This window comes from Gallus gallus, chromosome 4, assembly GCF_016699485.2.
Source record: "Gallus gallus isolate bGalGal1 chromosome 4, bGalGal1.mat.broiler.GRCg7b, whole genome shotgun sequence".
NCBI lineage: Eukaryota > Metazoa > Chordata > Aves > Galliformes > Phasianidae > Gallus > Gallus gallus.
This window is the reverse complement of record NC_052535.1, coordinates 77,370,123-77,380,207: the sequence shown is the minus strand read 5'-3', so window position 1 is coordinate 77,380,207 and position 10,085 is coordinate 77,370,123. Positions and strand designations below refer to the sequence as shown.

Here is a 10,085-nt window from a genome sequence, read left to right as displayed (position 1 = left end):
TAATCTCAGGAGTCAGGAGAAAATATTCAGTTCTGTCAGAATGAAAAGGTTTTCTACACAAAGAAACAGACAGTTTTTGTACTGTCAGTAATGATCATGGCCAAAGCAGTGCTTACACGTGGTAACTGCAGAGTGCTGCTGCACTAAGTGGCAGGTGTAATACAAGCAGTTTAACTGTGCATGTACAGTCATGCCATGGTGACAGCTACAGCTGCTGTGTTACTGCACTGTTACTCCATGTTGCTGTGATCATACATGCAAGTTCATGATAGAGCTGAAAAAGTAGTGAGGGAAAACAGTGTATTTGAGCTGATTGTTCATAGTCTTGTCAAGTTATCTTTCTGTGAGAACTGAGTTGCTCAAGCTAGTATCAGTTCTCAGAACAGATATTATATTATCCTATATATTATTATCCTCAATATTATCCTATAGAACATTTTTGAATAATTCACTTAAGAGAACAATTTGCAGTTTAAGTTGCTTTCTTTATTCTACAAGTTGTCATTAAAAAAGAAAGATCTGAAGGCATGCTTGTTGTAACTAAAGTACTGTAACATGCACTTTGCAGTGCAAGTCTTCACAGTTCCCTCTATCTGTGCTCTTCAGCGTGGGGGTTATTCAAAAGTGACTGAACAATGAATATGGACCAAGGACAGCATGGCTTGCCCTGACAAGTTGCATTTTTGATAAGTGAATTAATAAGAATTATGAATCATTAGTTTGTCCTACGCTACTACTGCCATCAGGTATTTTTTCCACATTCCTCAGCTTTTTGTGAGCTGAAGCTGTGTACAAAAGCAAAGTCCATTCATCTGTATGCAGTGACTACAGTGTGAATTGTTCTGACTTCATGCCTTGAATTTAATCTCTTCACTTATGAGCCTGTAGCTTGATGCTGTGATACTCATGGATAGTACCCTCAGAATCCTTTTTCCACACAGCAATAGCACAGAGAGAAAAGGGCCTTCAGTATTTCATCTCTTGTTACTGTTGTTTATTTTTTGTTTTATTTCACCAAGAACAGAAGCCTCAGATGTACAAAAGTGTCTGTATCTTGTTATATGGCCATACCTACAAGCTAATCTCAGTGTCTAAGAACTAGTATTATAAGGTAACAAAGAAACAACAAGAAAAAAAAAAAGAGAATACAAGCAAAGTGACATACCCGAGGTCAAGAAGTGCTCTGTAGACCTCTCTGTCTCTCCAGTCATAAGAAAGGCAATTACTATGTAAAACCTGGAAAAGTGTGTGCCGCACTCACTATATTACAAATACTTTGAAAACAAAGGATGTTTCCACCACATAGTAATGACAAATTCTCACAGAGAGACTAATGAGATTTTGTATGAACCAACTGCTGCTTGCCTTCCATTAAATCAAACACTTCTAAAAATTTGGAAATCCCTTTTAGTAAAAACAAAAAAAGAATTAGAGTGACAATGATCATCTGTGAAGCCACGTGTGGTAGAGAAATCCAGTGTCATTTTATGTACTAGCCACCAAAAAGACACAGAAAATAAACTGTAACACTGAACAGACCCTAAGGTCAAAGGAAGCTCTGTAAAAGACAGACTTGATACAAGGTTGACTTCCATTGTTAAAGGATGTGGTATATGTTATGCAAAATACCTTTATTTTTGAAGGAATCTTACCTGAATATTTCTACAGGATCTCCTCAAAGCCCCCTGAAAATAATATATATTATAGTGTTAGACAATGCCCACTGGAGACTCAGGAAAAAAAAAATTGCCTACTGAATGCAAGTGAGGCCAAATGTCTGCATCTGTCCAGTAGAGCCATGGAGATACCTTGATTTGATTGGTACCTGTGGCCACCAGTGATGTGCAAAGAGGAGACATGATGAGCAGTGGTGATTAGCAGGCATACCTCCACAGAGGAATGGGAATGAGAAATGCCTTTTACATGAGTTTAAATTCATGGCCTAAATCTATAACTGTATCAATTCTGCTCCTAATTATATACATTGTTTCACTGACATTTACTTTCTCCTAAATATTTCCTCTCTATTTTCTCCTAAAAGAAAGATAGGAATGCTGTTGAAATAACCAGCGAAGTTAAATGATAATAATGAGATTTCATATTAGCTAACTTGTTCTCATGTAGGAGTTTATACATCTGACAATGTATTCGAAAAGGAATGGAATTCCCATTTAGCAGTGTTGGTTTATAGATATCTAAGCAGTGTAATTTATTTTTTACTAAATTCACCTGCTTGGAATATTTCTTTAATTTTCTCTTAAACATAAACTCTCTTTAAAAATAACATTCGCATTGAAATTATGTCTTCGAGCAGCTTTCTGATTAGATCCCCAGTTTGCTCAGCAATTATTGCTGAAATGATGTGATCTAAGTAACTCTTTTTCCTGTCTGACATTATTTCCCTGTAACTAATTATTTTACAGACTCTGCTTTAATTGCAGGGTGTAGGAGGTACTTTCTATGGCTGCTAAGTATTAGAAGGGGACATGCTCTGCAGATCATTAAACGTGCTTCCAGGGATAAGCACACTTCTGAGACCAATGACATTTGTCAAAATTAGTCAGTGTGTTTGTTGAGAGCAAGAGGCCAGTTCCAGGAGATGTCTCCTAATAATTGCTAGCTTGGTGAGTGCTGTTAATTATTTAACATGATATGGAGGACATAGGCCTTCTCAAGAGAAATGCTTTCCTTGCTTCTTTTGTTTACAAACAGGATGCATTAAAAACCCTTAGTGATTTAAATTTGTTTTTTAAACAAATCCAGACTGACAATTTTCTTGGTAGCCTGCAAACACTACTAAAGAGGAGACAAGTTACAGACATCAAAATATTATGCATATTTCATGGCTTCCTATCAGAACATAGAGTGATGTAAAATAAAACCATTAACAGATTTGAGTATCTGTGCTCAACTTAAACTAGGCCAACATCAGTGTGTACTTCTAGTGCTACCCACTAATGACAGTCTATACGCAACTTAGGTCAGAAGTACTGCTTTGCAACGCTGTCTCTTGCAGTGCTATTATTTGCTTTTGTTTTCATTGTATCATTGTATTATCATATATTCATGTTCTCCATTAGTATCATAAGCACCAGGTGACAAGAACACATCAGAAATGACCACAGACCATGAAAGGTATGAGTAAAGACTGAAGAAGTTGGAGAAAGAGAGGAAATTTGAAGAGGGGTCATGGCAAAACCTTTGCCTAGGTAGAAGACAGCCCTAGGGAGAGCTACTTTTACAAATCCAGGCTAGACAGGAAAAGAAATAATAGGATTAAGTGTGTGTTTGTGGGGGGGGGGGGAGAACCAAAAAAACCCACCAATGTTTGTTTAGTGATAAGGAAATCTAGAAAAATAAAACAAATTAGCAAAGAAATGGATTGGCTGGGATTCTCTCTAGCTTAATTTGGATTTCTCATGGGCAATTAGATATAATAGTTTTTGTCTTTGTGGGCTGACTTCATCAAACCTTCTTCTAGACCTTGTTTTGCAAGAATTTTGTCAGGGGATTCCACCTAGCATCAAAAAACACTTCCCAGAGAAAGTTTAATCAAAATAGATCTACTTCCAGTAGAAAGTTTCTTTTTGTCAAATTTATAGGTTTGGGTATTTTCTTTATTTTCATTTTCAGAAAAATTTTTCAAAGTGAGGACTCCAGTTCCTGCAAGGGTTCAAGTCATTCACTTTACTGTTTAGTAATGGATTAATTGTTCTAGATTATACAGTAGTGGTGGTGATAGTAGTAGAGATTAGCAGAGACATCCTCCAAACACCTGCAGGTTGTGCTTGACTGTACAGGGGAGCAGTTTTGATATTTCTAACCTAGAGACTTTTCTCTCTGTGAATCTCTGTGTATTCACAGCAAGTTTGAATCATAATATATTGGATACTGGAGCTCCAGTTATGAAAGCATTGCAACTAGCCTTTCATTATGCATACAAGCATTTATTTTGCCATGTTTTTCAGGACTTACTATGACACTATTGGATAGTTTATTTCCTTTTTCTGGACTAAACAAATATGATTTTGTTCACTTTTGCAAGTAGTTATATGGAAAGACATCTTGAACTGTGTTAGCATTCAGTTCTTTTTCATCTCCTTCAAGAACTGCCAATAAATAAATAAATAAATAAATAAATAAATAAAAACAACCAAAAAAACCAACACACATTAATGACTCTACCTAAAAAAAACTTCCCTTATTGTAGCAGTTCTCCATCCTGTCTTAACCACAAGCTGATGTCTAGCCCCATGTTCAGATGTACCTAACTGGAAGGAAATTTTGCACACATCATCACTGACAAAAGTAGATGATATGGAGATATACACAGCAATAAAATGTTTTAGGTCTGATTTTCTCTAGAGGACATCTAGTAAAGAACGAGTAAAGGTGGTCCAGTTACAACGCTGACTCTCTTCCACATTTGTTACCAGATAAGAGGACCTTGCATGGTACTGTATCAGCACATACATAACAAATGTTTGTCCATATCAGCAAATGTGCATCATTGTCCATATGCAGTTCTGGGGAGAGCACTCACCAAGCACCTAGGCTGCAGTATACAAGAAGCATTATATACTTAGGAAATCCTATCTTTACCTTTTCCAGCACTTTCGGATAATATTTCCTATTAAACCATATTATTTGGCGACATCATTTGTGAAGATTAAAAGCAGTAGTCTGGATTTCTGTTCAGAGGCAATAGCAGCGCACGGGAAAGCCGGCAATGGCATGCAGTATCTCAGGGGGCTGCTAGATGGAGCTAAAGCATGGATAGAAGCGCACCATGGAACTACTGCATTGGCTGCTCAGTCACGGGTTAGCTGAGAATGGAGGAAAACTGAAGATGTTTTCTGTCCCTCCTGTTTTCTGCATCACCTCTAATGAAAAGATCGCCTCAGCTTCCTCGGTTTCTCAAAAAAAAATGTTACATTCAGATTTGCCCCAAATTACTATCCTCACATTTTTACATACTTCTACAGTATTTTCTATTTACAACAAAACTGACGGAATATATTTTGCCAAAGAGACAGTTTACCAAGAAACTGTCATTTTGGGGAGACTAACATTATTTATGGAAAGAAATGAGAACTGCTAAAATAATTTATTTCAACATTTCCAGAAGGATACGCATAGACTTCTGGGTTTCTAACAGCATATTAATTCAGAAATTCAGACTTGTTCAATTTTTGAGAATGTTTACTCACTGCAGAAGGGAGAAACAAAGTGAATAACATCTATAAAATGAAGTGAGTGTTCCATCAAAATTGGAATGGAATGTTTCATGTAAAATGAGAAACAAAGTTTTATATTTTTTTCCAGCTTCACGAAGCAAGTAGTATAATTGTAGTAATGTATTATATTGACTATGTTGTGAATAAAAATCAGTTTTGGTCCATCCAATGTACATGTTCTTCATTAATAGTTACAGTAACTACAATTTTGCACACATTTTCATGTGATTTATGTTCATCCTGTGGTGTCAGCTGAGGAGGTTTTAAGAGGCTGGTATAAGCTTTGACTCATACCAAAGACAAAATCTTCTCTCAAGGGAATACATTACAAAGTCATACAAAGGCTATTAAAAATTAAACAGTATAATATACTGTGTTTCCTATGGGGGGAAAAAATGCTGTCAGATAATAGAGAGAGTTACATGAGGGATAAAATATAGGCAAATAATTAAAGCATTCACTTAAAAAATATGGGAATTGTTCTCAGAGTGATTAGCTCTTGTTTGTATATGATGTAATTTTGAAAACTACTGATAATTAGAAAAAGCTTAAATCTAATTTGTTTTGATGCCAATAAATGCAGGCAGTGACAGCATTTGTCTGAGTAGCTTGAGAGAATTTAACATTAATCAGGATTTTAATTAGCAAAACAACAAATTGACTATAATTCTGTGGAGACAAGTTGTAAAAAAGTCCTCATAGGTCAGATTCAATTAACTTGTAACCAAAAGAGCATGAAGCCACACTGTGATTTAGCAAGACCAATATCTGCCCAAGTTTCATTCATAAAACCATTAGATCACAAGGCTTCCATCAACAGCATTATTAGAAAGCACCAATGAGTGTTCTCAATGCTTAATTTATTTGTTCCTTTTCTGGGCATAAAAATAGATGGGCATTTTCACCATGTCTGGATGTCTCATGCACCATCTAAACTGTAATTCCTGCCTCAGTATGATATGGAAGCATGTGTCAAACATGGGCCAATCTAAGCAATCACAAGAGGAAAATTACTGAGAAAAATTCCTATAGTGAATATCTTGGCCTGGTGTTTTTTGTCACCATGATACTTGACAGAGGGAAGGGATAACTTGCTCTACCCATGCTCAGAGTCAACTAAACATCAGCTGTCTATGGTTATCATGGTTCCAAGTCCAAACAAAAAGTTTGGAATAGCCTTGAAATGTCACTTTGGTTTTAGATTGGTATTGGATTGCATGCCAGCATTATTGCCTGAAATACACATAGCAGATATCTCGTCTAAAGAAGTGAAGATATTTATTGTTATTATTGGACCCATTTTAGGTTGTCTTCAGCTCTGGTCATTTTTTTGTTTGTTTGTTTGTTTATTGTGGCATGAAATATTGCTGCTCACAAAAGAACCAGCAAGATCAGTGAAAAATTTTCCTTTCTGAAGACTGTAAACAGATAAGCAAAGACTTTAAAATGAGATTTGATTAAAACATTTTTTTTTTAATTGAACTGAAGAAAATACGTTTTATTCTTTGCTCTGTTCCCACTAAAAATACATGTTAATTCTATACATTTTATGTAATTGAAAAACCACAGCATTCTAACCAAAGCTCCTCAATATCTGTTCTCTGTTTTGACATGCTTTGCACCTCTTGGTATGAGTTTTCATCTGGATGACTTCATTAACGCTGACTGACTGTACTGCCTCTCCTGAGCATGACCAGCAAGCACAGAGGAGCTCACTGGGTCCCAAACAGCAAAACCCCTTTTGGTAATAACTAAGTTGACTTAAGCCACTCTTGGACATCCCTTTGTTGAGAAGCACTCAGTGTGGGCTTCTGTCCCACTGACTATTTACAGAATTGATAAAAGAAATGTATATACTAAGATAAGCAAACACTCAGAAGAGCAAGGTTTAGGACATGGCTTCATTTATTGCTAGCAAGCTTACTACTGCTAGGTGAGGAATGTAATTCTCGTATAAATAGTACATTTCTATACCAAAGAGACACTTCTCATTTTTTCACTAGAGAGGGTGACTTGAGCTTGCCTGAGCCCACAAATCTATTCAAATGGTAATGAAAAAAAACAAGCAACCAATCAATCAATTAGTTTGTTAAAGATGATGTGGCTCTGAATAATCTCAGCGCCTTTTAAGAAAGGTCTTCAGTGACCTTAAAAAAGGTTAGAGCTTGGAGACTTTCTTTTCAAATGAGAAATACATTTGTAATTGCTTATAAGGGTATGTATTTATCAGTCATTCTTTTCTCAGGTGCAAATGGAAGTATTTATGAAAAAGCCAGGTAATGACTCCTGATAGTCACTGTTTCACAAATGTTTCTATGAGGCACCTGCAATAAATTCAGTATATTTTTGAAAAGGAATAGTTCTCATTACTAACAATTATTATATAACATTATCTGAACTCAGAGTAATAATATAAATTTTCTTTTGGTGTTCAGAAAAATTAAAAGTAGGTCCAGTTAAGCTCTGAGCTGTTCCAGAGAAAGTTTAAAAACTCGCACCTTATTTATATTAAAATATTTCAGAGCAAGTAATGCAAACAACAAGGCAAAATGTGAAGAAAGCAAATGGTGAGAAGGAAGTGATTAGTCTGTGTATGTTCAATAGCTGTGAAGGAACTGAAGTAACGCCAGGTTTGAATTAATTTCCTATTCATTACATCCCCTTTCCTAAGAATAGAAAAAGAGTACAAAACACAAACATCTTTTCAAGAAAGTAGACCTTGAAAAGTATGACAAAACAATAAGACTGAGACAAAAACACTAATGTCTGGGAAATAGTAAGAGGACTTATTCCACAGAGGAAGGAAATTATCCTGCTGATAACCTGATTTGCTTTTGCAGTCCAGCAAAGGGTGTGGGAGGTGGACAAAGAAAGGATTAGATATGGGTGAGGAATCATTGCTTTCCTCCTACTGTTTACTCATTGCTAACAAAGAGATAGCACATGTAAAATGTTGGCTTCAAAAGTATACTCACTTGCAAGGCAAAATCTTAGAAGATGCTAACCCTGTAGTAACTCAGAGTGTATCCTTTTTAGGAGCTGGACTCAGGAGAACTGTGCAAAAACCACCAAAATAATACTGTAGGACTGCTAGCACAACAGGATAAAACACAGCAGACACTGCATACCCCCTTCACAACCAGACATTCCATCTGCTCCCAATCTGTCCTGAAGAAATCAAGCTCATCAATTAAGATGAGAGCTCCTCAAAGACAGGATCACTTGAGTTCACTTCACATCAATAAAGAAATCAAGTCAAACTTTTTGTATCCTGAAGTTTGTGCTAGAGCTCCATTAGGAAGAAAGGAAGAAAATTCTTCACCACATTAATCATGGTAAGAAACTTCTGGTCTTAAGGACTCTCGTAAAATGTATATTTGAAGTAAGAAGTTCATAATTCAGTGAGTAGTTTTAGTGAAATCAGCTTGAATACTTTTAAATGCTTAGCAACAAGGGAGAATCTAGCCATAAATAAACTGAGGAATTTTTTCAGCAAAACTCTGGTGACGTTTCTGTACTTAAGGACCACAGGAGTCCTCAGCAGAGGCACAGAGGACTGCAAGGCTTATGAGTGTTTTTACAAATATGCAAACATCTTATAAATACTTTTTTTCTCTGTCCAGTACCTGGATAGATCAGCGATAAAATTGTTCCACCACTCATGATACCCATGGGGAAGCATGGAAGAGAATGTAGGCCTGTAGAATGTAGAACCCTACATGGACTGATCTTGGCCAAGGCCATGCTGTGAAGAATGCATGTGGGTCTTTGAAGAAAATTTAGATTCAGAAATTTTTGGTCTTGAATTGCATTGAAGTTTTAAAACCAAAATTTCTCAAATGAAACAATTCAAAGCAATGTTTCAATTGTGCTTCAGTGGGAGGCAGGCAAAGAACTTAAACCTATTCTGTCTCTGTGGAAGAACAGGCACGATATGAAGATAGCCTCTCACAGGATTTCTTTTCTCCAGTTTCTCCCTTAGTGCTTGGCTGACTGAAAGATATCTAGTTTCATACAACAAAAATATGCTGTCAATGAGATGAATTTCTTCAAAAATAACCTAGTCAGTTTTAACAGCCATGAAATTTCTTTAATATCTCCACTGTGCATTATTGCTTGTAAGAAGTGAAAACATTCTTTGGCATGTTTATCTATAGCTTTCAATGTATAATTATTTTGTTCTGAAATATGTGCAAACAATGCCAGTATTGAAAGCAATTCTCAATGATTTGAAGGCAATATTTAATACCGATCACTGAAATGTGGCCAGTGGCTAAACAGGGTGCCTACAAGAAGAAATGTATGGATGATGTCACACTCAGTGTTTCTGATACTATGGTCTTGGATGCACCTTCGAGAGACTGGGTATGTTGATGTCAGATGGGATGCAACTGGCCAGGAGGAGAAGAATATACTGGGCAGCAAGCCGGTTGGCCTTATCCTAGCTTTAAACTAGACTAAAAACTAGAGTTTTAATCTAGATTTCACAGCATTGTAGGGGCTGGAAGGGACCTCCAGAGATCATTGAGTCCAGCCCCCAAAATGAATGGGGACTATGCAAGTCTATAATCTTGCATAAGAGAATGGTAGGAAGCTGACAGAAAAGGCTCTGGAGATTGATTTAGCTAGAGTTCAAGGCTTTGCTTACATATTTAACTTTCTAGATGCCAAGGAGCCCAGCTGAGAACATGAATGAAATTCAGAGGACCAAGAAGTAAAATCCTCACATTCTATGAAACAGAATCACAACTATAACAGCATGGCATTATTAATCAGTGTCATTGATCTGCAATAAATATATATGATTTGAATTCACTTCATATTACTGTTAGTATCTGCTATGCCTTT

General features: G+C 36.4%; 1 long non-coding RNA gene across 1 annotated transcript in view; it reads left to right on the top strand.

Moving 5' to 3' along the window:
- Nucleotides 1–433: 433 nt before the first annotated feature.
- The window catches only part of LOC101747852, a 34,661-nt gene continuing 25,009 nt past the window's right edge, over nucleotides 434–10,085 (top strand). The window contains exons 1-2 of the long non-coding RNA XR_006939073.1: nucleotides 434–6,981; nucleotides 8,274–8,572. This is a non-coding gene — a long non-coding RNA (uncharacterized LOC101747852). The remainder of the gene's footprint in view (nucleotides 6,982–8,273; nucleotides 8,573–10,085) is intronic.